Genomic DNA, 11,233 nt, shown 5'->3' with positions numbered 1-11,233 from the left:
TTTTCATTTAAGAAAGGTGATGGATTCATAGGATATTCATAACTTTAAGGCATAGACACTAAGACACTAATGATCACAAGACACAAACATGGACAAACATAAGCATTAATTTTCGAAAAACAGGAAAATAAAGAACAAGAAAATTAAAGAACGGGTCCACCTTAGTGATGGCGGCTCTTTCTTCCTCTTGAAGATCCTATGGAGTGCTTGAGCTCCTCAATATCTCTTCCTTATCTTTGTTGCTCCTCTCTCATGATTCTTTGATCTTCTCTAATTTCATGGAGAATGATGGAGTGTTCTTGATGCTCCACCCTTAGTTGTCCCATGTTGGAACTCAATTCTCCTAGGGAGGTGTTTAGCTGCTCCCAATAGTTTTGTGGAGGAAAGTGCATCCCTTGAGGTATCTCAGGGATCTCATGATGAGTGGGGTCTCTTGTGTGCTCCATCCTCTTCTTAGTGATGGGCTTGTCCTCATCAATAGGGGTGTCTCCCTCTATGTCAACTCCAACTGAATAACAGAGGTGACAAATGAGATGAGGGAAGGCTAACCTTGCCAAGGTAGAGGACTTGTCCGCCACCTTATAAAGCTCTTGAGCTATAACCTCATGAACTTCTATTCCTTCTCCAATCATGATGCTATGAATCATGATAGCCCGGTCTATGGTAACTTTGGACCGGTTGCTAGTGGGAATGATTGAGCGTTGGATAAACTCCAACCATCCTCTAGCCACGGGTTTGAAGTCATGCCTTCTCAATTGAACCGGCTTCCCTCTTGAATCTCTCTTCCATTGGGCGCCCTCTTCACATATGACTGTGAGGACTTGGTCCAACCTTTGATCAAAGTTGACTCTTCTAGTGTAAGGATGTTCATCTCCTTGCATCATGGGCAAATTGAATGCCAACCTTACACTTTCCGGACTAAAATCCAAGTATTTCCCCCGAACCATAGTAAGATAATTCTTTGGATTCGGGTTCACACTTTGATCATGGTTCTTGGTGATCCATACATTGGCATAGAACTCTTGAACCATTAAGATTCCGACTTGTTGAATGGGGTTGGTAAGAACTTCCCAACCTCTTCTTCGGATCTCATGTCGGATCTCTGGATATTCACTCTTTTTGAGTGAAAAAGGGACCTCGGGGATCACCTTCTTCAAGGCCACAACTTCATAGAAGTGGTCTTGATGCACCCTTGAGATGAATCTTTCCATTTCCCATGACTCGGAGGTGGAAGCTTTTGCCTTCCCTTTCCTCTTTCTAGAGGTTTCTCCGGCCTTGGATGCCATAAATGGTTATGGAAAAATAAAAAGCAATGCTTTTATCACACCAAACTTAAAAGGTTTGCTCGTCCTCGAGCAAATTAAGAAAGAAGAGAGTAGAAGAAGAAGAAATGAAGGAGATGGGAATGGCTTTTGTTTTCGGCCAAGAAGGGGGAGAAGTGGTGTTTAGGTTGTGTGAAAATGAAGGAGTGAAGATGGGTTTATATAGCAGAGGGGGAAGGGTAAGGTTCGGTCAAGTGAGGGTGGGTTTGGGTGGGAAAGTGGTTTGAATTTGAATGGTGAGGTAGGTGGGGTTTTATGAAGGATGGATGTGAGTGGTGAAGAGAAAGAAGGGATTTGATAGGTGAAGGGTTTTTTTGGGAAGAGGCATTGAGGTGATTGGTGAATGGGGAAGAAGAGAGAGAGTGGTGGGGTTGGTGGGGATCCTGTGGGGTCCACAGATCCTGAGGTGTCAAGGAAAAGTCATCCCTGCACCAAATGGCATGCAAAATCACGTTTTGAGCCAATTCTGGCGTTAAACGCCGGGCTGGTGCCCATTTCTGGCGTTTAACGCCAGGTTCTTGCCCTTTTCTGGCGTTTAACGCCAGTCTGGTGCCCCTTTCTGGCGTTAAACACCCAGAATGGTGCCAGACTGGGCGTTAAACGCCCATCTGCTAGCCTTACTGGCGTTTAAACGCCAGCAAGCTCTTCTCCAGGGTGTGCTGTTTTTCTTTCTGTTTTTCATTCTGTTTTTGCTTTTTTCATTGATTTTGTGACTTCTCATGATCATCAACCTACAAAAAACATAAAATAACAAAAGAAAATAGATAAAATATAACATTGGGTTGCCTCCCAACAAGCGCTTCTTTAATGTCAGTAGCTTGACAGAGGGCTCTCATGGAGCCTCACATTTTCTCAGAGCAATGTTGGGACCTCCCAACACCAAACTTAGAGTTTGAATGTGGGGGTTCAACACCAAACTTAGAGTTTGGTTGTGGCCTCCCAACACCAAACTTAGAGTTTGACTGTGGGGGCTCTGTTTGACTCTGATTTGAGAGAAGCTCTTCATGCTTCCTCTCCATGGTGACAGAGGGATATCCTTGAGCCTTAAACACAAAGGATTCTTCATTCACTTGAATGATCAATTCTCCTCTATCAACATCAATCACAGCCTTTGCTGTGGCTAGGAAGGGTCTGCCAAGGATGATGGATTCATCCATGCACTTCCCAGTCTCTAGGACTATGAAATCAGCAGGGATATAATGGTCTTCAACTTTTACCAGAACATCCTCTACAAGTCCATAAGCTTGTTTCTTTGAATTGTCTGCCATCTCTAGTGAGATTTTTGCAGCTTGTACCTCAAAGATCCCTAGCTTCTCCATTACAGAGAGAGGCATGAGGTTTACACTTGACCCTAAGTCACACAGAGCCTTCTTGAAGGTCATGGTGCCTATGGTACAAGGTATTGAAAACTTCCCAGGATCCTGTCTCTTTTGAGGCAGTTTCTGCCTAGACAAGTCATCCAGTTCTTTGGTGAGCAAAGGGGGTTCATCCTCCCAAGTCTCATTTCCAAATAACTTGTCATTTAGCTTCATGATTGCTCCAAGGTATTTAGCAACTTGCTCTTCAGTGACATACTCATCCTCTTCAGAGGAAGAATACTCATCAGAGCTCATGAATGGCAGAAGTAAGTCCAATGGAATCTCTATGGTCTCATTTTGAGCCTCAGATTCCCATGGTTCCTCATTGGGGAACTCAGTGGAGGCTAGTGCACGCCCATTGAGGTCTTCCTCAGTGGCGTTCACTTCCTCTCCTTCCTGTCCAAATTCGGCCATGTTAATGGCCTTGCACTCTCCTTTTGGATTTTCTTCTGTATTGCTTGGGAGAGTACTAGGAGGGAGTTCAGTAATTTTCTTGCTCAGCTGTCCCACTTGTGCCTCCAAATTCCTAATGGAGGACCTTGTTTCAGTCATGAAACTTTGAGTGGTTTTGATTAGATCAGAGACCATAGTTGCTAAGTCAGAGGGGTTCTGCTTAGAATTCTCTGTCTGTTGCTGAGAAGATGATGGAAAAGGCTTGCCATTGCTAAACCTGTTTCTTCCACCATTATTGTTGTTGAAACCTTGTTGAGGTCTCTGTTGATCCTTCCATGAGAAATTTGGATGATTTCTCCATGAAGAATTATAGGTGTTTCCATAGGGTTCTCCTAGGTAATTCACCTCTTCCATTGAAGGGTTCTCAGGATCATACGCTTCTTCTTCAGATGAAGCATCCTTAGTACTGCTTGGTGCATTTTGCATTCCAGACAGACTTTGAGAAATCAAATTGACTTGTTGAGTTACTATCTTGTTCTGAGCCAGAATAGCATTCAGAGTATCAATCTCAAGAACTCCTTTCTTCTGATTTGTCCCATTGTTCACAGGATTCCTTTCAGAAGTGTACATGAATTGGTTATTTGCAACCATTTCAATCAGTTCTTGAGCTTCTGTAGGCGTCTTCTTCAGATGAAGAGATCCTCCAGCAGAGCTATCCAAAGACATCTTGGATAGTTCAGAGAGACCATCATAGAAAATACCTATGATGCTCCATTCAGAAAGCATATCAGAAGGACACTTTCTGATTAATTGTTTGTATCTTTCCCAAGCTTCATAGAGGGATTCTCCTTCCTTCTGTCTGAAGGTTTGGACTTCCACTCTAAGCTTACTCAATTTTTGAGGTGGAAAGAACTTTGCCAAGAAGGCATTGACTAGCTTTTCCCATGAGTCCAGGATTTCTTTAGGTTGTGAGTCCAACCATGTCCTAGCTCTGTCTCTTACAGCAAAAGGGAATAGCATAAGTCTGTAGACCTCAGGGTCAACCCCATTAGTCTTGACAGTGTCACAGATTTGCAAGAATTCAGCTAAAAACTGATGAGGATCTTCCAATGGAAGTCCATGGAACTTGCAATTCTGTTGCATTAGAGAAACTAATTGAGGCTTAAGCTCAAAGTTGTTTGCTCCAATGGCAGGGATAGAGATGCTTCTCCCATAGAAGTCAGGAGTAGGTGCAGTAAAGTCACCCAGCACCTTCCTTGCATTGTTTGCATTGTTGTTGTTTTCGGCTGCCATGTCTTCTTCTTTGAAGATTTCTGTTAAGTCCTCTACAGAGAGTTGTGCCTTAGCTTCTCTTAGCTTTCGCTTCAAGGTCCTTTCAGGTTCAGGGTCAGCTTCAACAAGAATGCTTTTGTCTTTGTTCCTGCTCATATGAAAGAGAAGAGAACAAGAAAATGTGGAATCCTCTATGTCACAGTATAGAGATTCCTTGAGGTGTCAGAGGAACAGAATAATAGAAGAAAGAGGTAGAAGAATTCGAACTTAGTGAGGTAGAGTTCGAATTGTGCATTGAGAAGGAGTGGTACTCCATAAATAGAAGGATGTGAGAAGAGAGGAAGAAATTTTCGAAAATTAATTAAAAAGATTTTTTAAAAAACATTTTGAAAAACTTTAATTTGATTTTCGAAAATCAAGAGTGAAAAAGAGATCAAGTAATTTTTTTGAAAGAGATTTGAAATTAGAAATTAAAAAGATATGATTGAGAATTGTTTTGAAAAAGATGTGATTAAAAAGATTTGATTGAAAAGTTATGGTTTTAAAAAGATATGATTGAAAAACAATTTTAAAAATATTTGATTTTAAAAATTAATGACTTGCCTAACAAGAAAAGATATGATTCAAACATTAAACCTTTCTCAACAGAAAAGGCAACATACTTGAAATGTTCAATCAAATCATTAATTGTTAGCAAGTATCTTTGAAAAAGGAAAGAAATTGATTTTGAAAACATTTGATTGAAAAGATATGATTTGAAAAAGATTTGATTTTGAAAAACTTTGAAAACTTGAAGAAAATTGATTTTGAAAACAAAATCCTCCCCCTTGTGCCATCCTGGCGTTAAACGCCCAGAATGGTGCACATTCTGGCGTTTAACGCCCAATGCACTACCTTTTTGGGCGTTAAACGCCCAACCAGGCACCCTGGCTGGCGTTTAAACGCCAGTCTGTCCTTCTTCACTGGGCGTTTTGAACGCCCAGCTTTTTCTGTGTAATTCCTCTGCTGCATGTTCTGAATCTTCAATTCTCTGTATTATTGACTTGAAAAGACACAAATTAAAAATATTTTTGGAATTTTAATAATGAGGAATAATCAAAATGCAACTAAATTCAAATAACAATGCATGCAAGACACCAAACTTAACAATTTGTATACTACTGACATTGACAAAATGAGAATGCATATGGAAAACAACAAAACACTCAAGTCAAGAGAATTCAAAGATCAGAGTAAGAAATAATCAAGAATTACTTGAAGATCCTTAAGACACATGAATGAATGCATGCAATTGACACCAAACTTAAGATGAGACACTAGACTCAAACATAAAATATTTTTGGTTTTTATGATTTTGTAATTTTTTTTTGGATTTTTCGAAAATTAAGTGGAAAAGAAAATAAAAGTATCAAAATTCTTAATGAGAATTCCAGGAATCATGCAATGTTAGTCTAAAGCTTTAGTCTAAAGGAATTAGACATGGCTAGCCAAGCTTCAGCAGGACATTGCATTCAAGAGCTAAATTGATGAGAATCAATCAGCTTTGGTGATGATAAGAACATTACCTTGAAACACTAGAATTCATTCTTAAGAACTCTGAAGAAAAATACCTAATCTAAGCAACAAGATGAACCGTCAGTTGTCCATACACAAAACAATCCCCGGCAACGGCGCCAAAAACTTGGTGCACGAAATTGTGATCAATACTTTTCACAACTCAAATAATCCCCGGTAATGAATCCAAAAACTTGGTGTTCAATACCATGGCATAAACACAACTTTGCACAACTAACCAGCAAGTGCACTGGGTCGTCCAAGTAATAAACCTTACGCGAGTAAGGGTCGATCCCACGGAGATTGTTGGTATGAAGCAAGCTATGGTCACCTTGTAAATCTTAGTCAGGCAGACTCAAATGGGTATAGTGATATACGAATAAAATATAAAGATAAAGATAGAGATACTTATGTAATTCATTGGTAGGAATTTCAGATAAGCGTATGAAGATGCTTGTCCCTTCCGTCTCTCTGCTTTCCTACTGTCTTCATCCAATCCTTCTTACTCCTTTCCATGGCAAGCTTATGCAAGGGTTTCACCGTTGTCAGTGGCTACCTCCCATCCTCTCAGTGGAAATGTTCAACGCACCCTGTCACGGCACGGCTATCCATCTGTCGGTTCTCGATCAGGCCGGAATAGAATCCATTGATTCTTTTGCGTCTGTCACTAACGCCCCGCCTTCAGGAGTTTGAAGCACGTCACAGTCATTCAATCATTGAATCCTACTCAGAATACCACAGACAAGGTTAGACCTTCCGGATTCTCTTGAATGCCGCCATCAGTTCTTGCCTATACCACGAAGACTCTGATCTCACGGAATGGCTGGCTCGTTTGTCAGGCGAGCACTCGGTTGTCAGGCGATCAACCATGCATCGTGTATCAGGAATCCAAGAGATATTCACCCAATCTAAGGTAGAACGGAGGTGGTTGTCAGTCACACGTTCATAGGTGAGAATGATGATGAGTGTCACGGATCATCACATTCATCAAGTTGAAGAACAAGTGATATCTTGGACAAAGAACAAGCGGAATTGAATAGAAGAACAATAGTAATTGCATTAATACTCGAGGTACAGCAGAGCTCCACACCTTAATCTATGGTGTGTAGAAACTCCACCGTTGAAAATACATAAGAACAAGGTCTAGGCATGGCCGAATGGCCAGCCTCCCAATGATCTAAGATAGCATAAAATGAAGATAGCTACCCCGATATCTCAATACAATAGTAAAAGGTCCTACTTATAGAAAACTAGTAGCTTAGGGTGTACAGAAATGAGTAAATGACATAAAAATCCACTTCCGGGCCCACTTGGTGTGTGCTTGGGCTGAGCAATGAAGCATTTTCGTGTAGAGACTCTTCCTGGAGTTAAACGCCAGCTTTTATGCCAGTTTGGGCGTTTAACTCCCATTTTGGTGCCAGTTTCGGCGTTTAACGCTGGGATTTCTGAGGGTGACTTTGAACACCGGTTTGGGCCATCAAATCTTGGGCAAAGTATAGACTATCATATATTGCTGGAAAGCCCAGGATGTCTACTTTCCAACGCCGTTGAGAGCGCGCCAATTGGGCTTCTGTAGCTCCAGAAAATTCACTTCGAGTGCAGGGAGGTCAGAATCCAACAGCATCTACAGTCCTTTTCAGTCTCTGAATCAGATTTTTGCTCAGGTCCCTCAATTTCAGCCAGAAAATACCTGAAATCACAGAAAAATACACAAACTCATAGTAAAGTCCAGAAAAGTGAATTTTAACTAAAAACTAATAAAAATATACTAAAAACTAACTAGATCATACTAAAAACATACTAAAAACAATGCCAAAAAGCGTACAAATTATCCGCTCATCACAATGCAACTGGAAAATCCTTTTAATGCCAGCCAATGGGAGGATTACAATACCAATGTTGGGCTGGAATTTTGGATTGGCCATAGGTTCAGAAATCGTGATGCTCTTCTGATGGTAGTGAGGAACTACAGTATTTGAAGGAATGTGGAATACCGAGTTTTGGAGTCGGATAGGTTTAAATACCATTGTCGTTGCAAGCAATTTAACAACAGTTTTCTATAGAGTCTTTGTGTGGGACTACATCAGAACTTGAATTACTGATACATTTTACGTATTAGTTTTAATGAAACTAAAGGCTATTATATTAATTATGTATTGTACTGAATGTTGACTTGTTGACTTGCACAAGTAATTTTGTAGGGAGGTGCGTAGGTTTAGTGGAGCACACACCTGTTTGGAACCAATCATGTCTCAGGATCATGCTCAGTTGGATAGTAGTTTGATTTGCAAGGTCATCCTACCTATAATAAAGATTGATTCATCTGTATCTATCACGGTGTTGCAAAGTGTGATACACCAGAGTTACCATTTCAAACCATTGTATCGAAAGGTGTGGATGGCGAAGCAGAAAGTGATTGCTCAGATTTATAGTGACTGAAAAGAGTCATACAACAAGATACTCAGCCTCAAACTTTGCAGAAATGTCTCCTAGGTATGATTCACAATTGCGTTGTTGTTCCTTATTGTGACGAGGGCATGGTTGACGGAGATTGGAACCATTTTGATAAGGACTTTTGGGCATTTTCTCTTTGTATTCCTACAATGTCGGTCACATCACGCCCAACAATGGTAAAAGTGAGTGGTATCTGTGTGTCAACAGTGCAGACCCCAAGACAACTGGCTGCAACGATGAAAATCTACCAGCAACGGCATCCATTTCAAAGGAACAAGTGTAGCAGACTTGGCTGTGAAAAAAATTGCTCCGATAAACATCATCAAGTAGCACCAGGTATACTTATGGAGTGTATCTGAATATGTCCCAGCTGGAATGTGAGAAACCATGTTCCTTAGCTAGGTCATCCTCAAACCGAAAACCATGTTCCAAATAAATCCTCAATCACTCCCACGTGGGGTGTTCAAGATATTTCTGAAAGTCTCTGGTATAACCCACAATTGGCTAACCCTCAGTGCGTAGACCAAGATGGTAGGGAACGAGTTAAAGCGTAATGTTGACCTCACCTCTTAGAAAGTGAAAGTTGTGGGTATCAAGCCTCCACCGCTCAACAAATGCGGAGATCAAGGAATTGTCAAACGTGAAATTTCTCAACTTTACTGTATGTCCAAATCATGCCGCCCTGATATAAGGCAATAGGCTATCTGGCAGGGGGAGACCCATGGTCACACGGTGTAGCAATAATAACCGAGGAACTCTGCAATAGTCGAAACATTTACTCTCGCATATTAATCTCTTGTGAACCATTAATATTAGGAAAGGGGAAAGGACGCGTGTGGGGGGGGAAGGGGAAAGGACGCGGGGTGGGGGTTGGGGGAAGGGGTGTGGGGGAGGAAGAGTGGGAAGGGGAAAGGGAGGAGGGGATCGCCGCCGTTGGAGGAGCCGCGTCCTGTCGCCGCCATCACGCCAGTCACCGCCGCGTTACTCAGGATCGTTGCCTTGCCACAGCCACTGTCTATCGCGCCGCACCACGCCACATTGCCGTCAAAAACAGAGTGCGCACAGGGGAAGGAGACCACCGCGCCTTCGTCGCCATTCCTCGCTGCCTCGCTGCCTCCACCTCTACCTCGCCCCTCGCCGCCTCCACCATCTGCATCTGCTTTCTTGTTTTCCTGCTTTTTTGCTTTCTGTTTTTGCTTTTTGGTTTGGTGTTGTTTTGTGTTGTTACTGTTGTTTGGGGTTCTTGGTGTTGGTGTTGGTTGGTGTTGGTGGTGGTGTTTGTGTTGGTAGTGGTGGTGGTGGTGGTGTTGGTGTTGATGGTGGTATGGTGTTGTTGTTATTGTTTGATGTTCTTGGTGTTGGTGTTGGTTGGTGTTGGTGGTGGTGTTTGCATTGGTGTTGGTGTTGGTGGTAGTGGTGGTGGTGGTGGTGTTGATGGTGGTTGTGGTGGTAATGTTGGTGACAGTGGAGGTGGTGGGGTGAGAAAGGTGAAAAGAAGAATGATGATGATGAGGGTATTATGGTCCAAGAATTCGGGGAAGGATGATTTTAAAGCGTTTTTGAACGTTGAGGATGATTTTAATAACGAAAAAAGGTCGGGGATGATTTTGATTTTGACCCAAGACGTTAGGGATGAAAATAATACTTAACCCAACAATTAATTATAAAAATATTAACATATACTGTACCTACCTAAGTTAAAGGCAATTCACATAAATAAAATAAATTGGAGAAAGTGTTACGCAAATACAACATTCTGAAAAACCAGACGCAAATGCAACAAACCCAATTATATGTAATCCGTGACACCCTAACGCGGAATCTGAATACACGTAATCCGCTACACCCTATCGCGGATTACGTTGAGAAGCTGCAAACACATAAACCGCTACACCCTATAGCGGTTTATGAACAGATGGGCCCAAAGCGTATTCCGCAAGACCCTATATCGAATTATGAAGAGAGTGGAACTTTGGAACAAATTCATGAATACCAGTATAATAGTAACAACCCATGATGCAAAATGTACGAAGTCATACAAATATACTCGTCATAAGCAATAAGTCGTACAAATATAATAGCCACCAGGGATTAAAACTAACACAAAATAAATTACTACATAAGTCACACAAATATAATAGTCACAAGTCATTAACACTAACAGGAAATAAATAAGTCATAATTCATACAAATATTATGGTCGGAACTAACACAAGGGGCGCTACTGCTGGTCACCATCATCATCATGGTCGCTCCCAAATGGACCAAGTAGGTGCGAGCTTGTGCCACATCGAGTCGAACGCCTAACTCTGGTCACTCGCTGATCTCCGGGTGGAGCATCTTGTAGACCCATGGTGCACGAAATTGTGATCACACTTTTCACAACTCCGTACAACTAACCTGCAAGTGCACTGGGTCGTCCAAGTAATACCTTACGTGAGTAAGGTCGATCCCACGGGGATCCCGACTTGAAACAAGCTATGGTCATCTTGTAAATCTCAGTCAGGTGGATTCAAATGTTTATGAGATATTGATAATTAAAAGATAAACAAAACGGAAATTAACATAGAAATACTTGTGTGATTCATTGGTGGGAATTTTAGATAAGCGTTTAGAGATACTTTGTTGCTTCTGAACATCTGCTTTTCTATTGTCTTCATCCAATCATGCGTCTTCCCTTCCATGGCAAGCTGTATGATCTTCTCAGTGAAAATGGTCCGGCTACGGTTTTTGTACGGCTAATCAACTGTCGAATTTCTCGTCTCGGATGAAAAATACTAGGCACAGCTACCGCAGGGCTAATCATCTGTCGGTTCTCACTTGTGTCAGAATAGGATCCCTTGATCCTTTTGCACACTGTCACTGCACCCAACAGTCGCG

General features: G+C 41.7%; 1 non-coding gene across 1 annotated transcript; it reads left to right on the top strand.

Annotated features, from left to right (window-relative positions):
- The first annotated feature begins 3,853 nt into the window (after positions 1 to 3,853).
- On the top strand, positions 3,854 to 3,961 carry LOC130952088 (small nucleolar RNA R71). The gene has a single exon (XR_009074269.1). It is a non-coding gene; the product is annotated as a small nucleolar RNA R71 (small nucleolar RNA).
- The last annotated feature ends 7,272 nt before the right edge of the window (positions 3,962 to 11,233 follow it).

The sequence above is a fragment of the Arachis stenosperma genome, chromosome 9, assembly GCF_014773155.1.
Source record: "Arachis stenosperma cultivar V10309 chromosome 9, arast.V10309.gnm1.PFL2, whole genome shotgun sequence".
Classification (NCBI taxonomy): Eukaryota; Viridiplantae; Streptophyta; class Magnoliopsida; order Fabales; family Fabaceae; genus Arachis; species Arachis stenosperma.
Note: the sequence above shows the minus strand (reverse complement) of the source record. Positions and strands in the feature narration are given on the sequence as shown.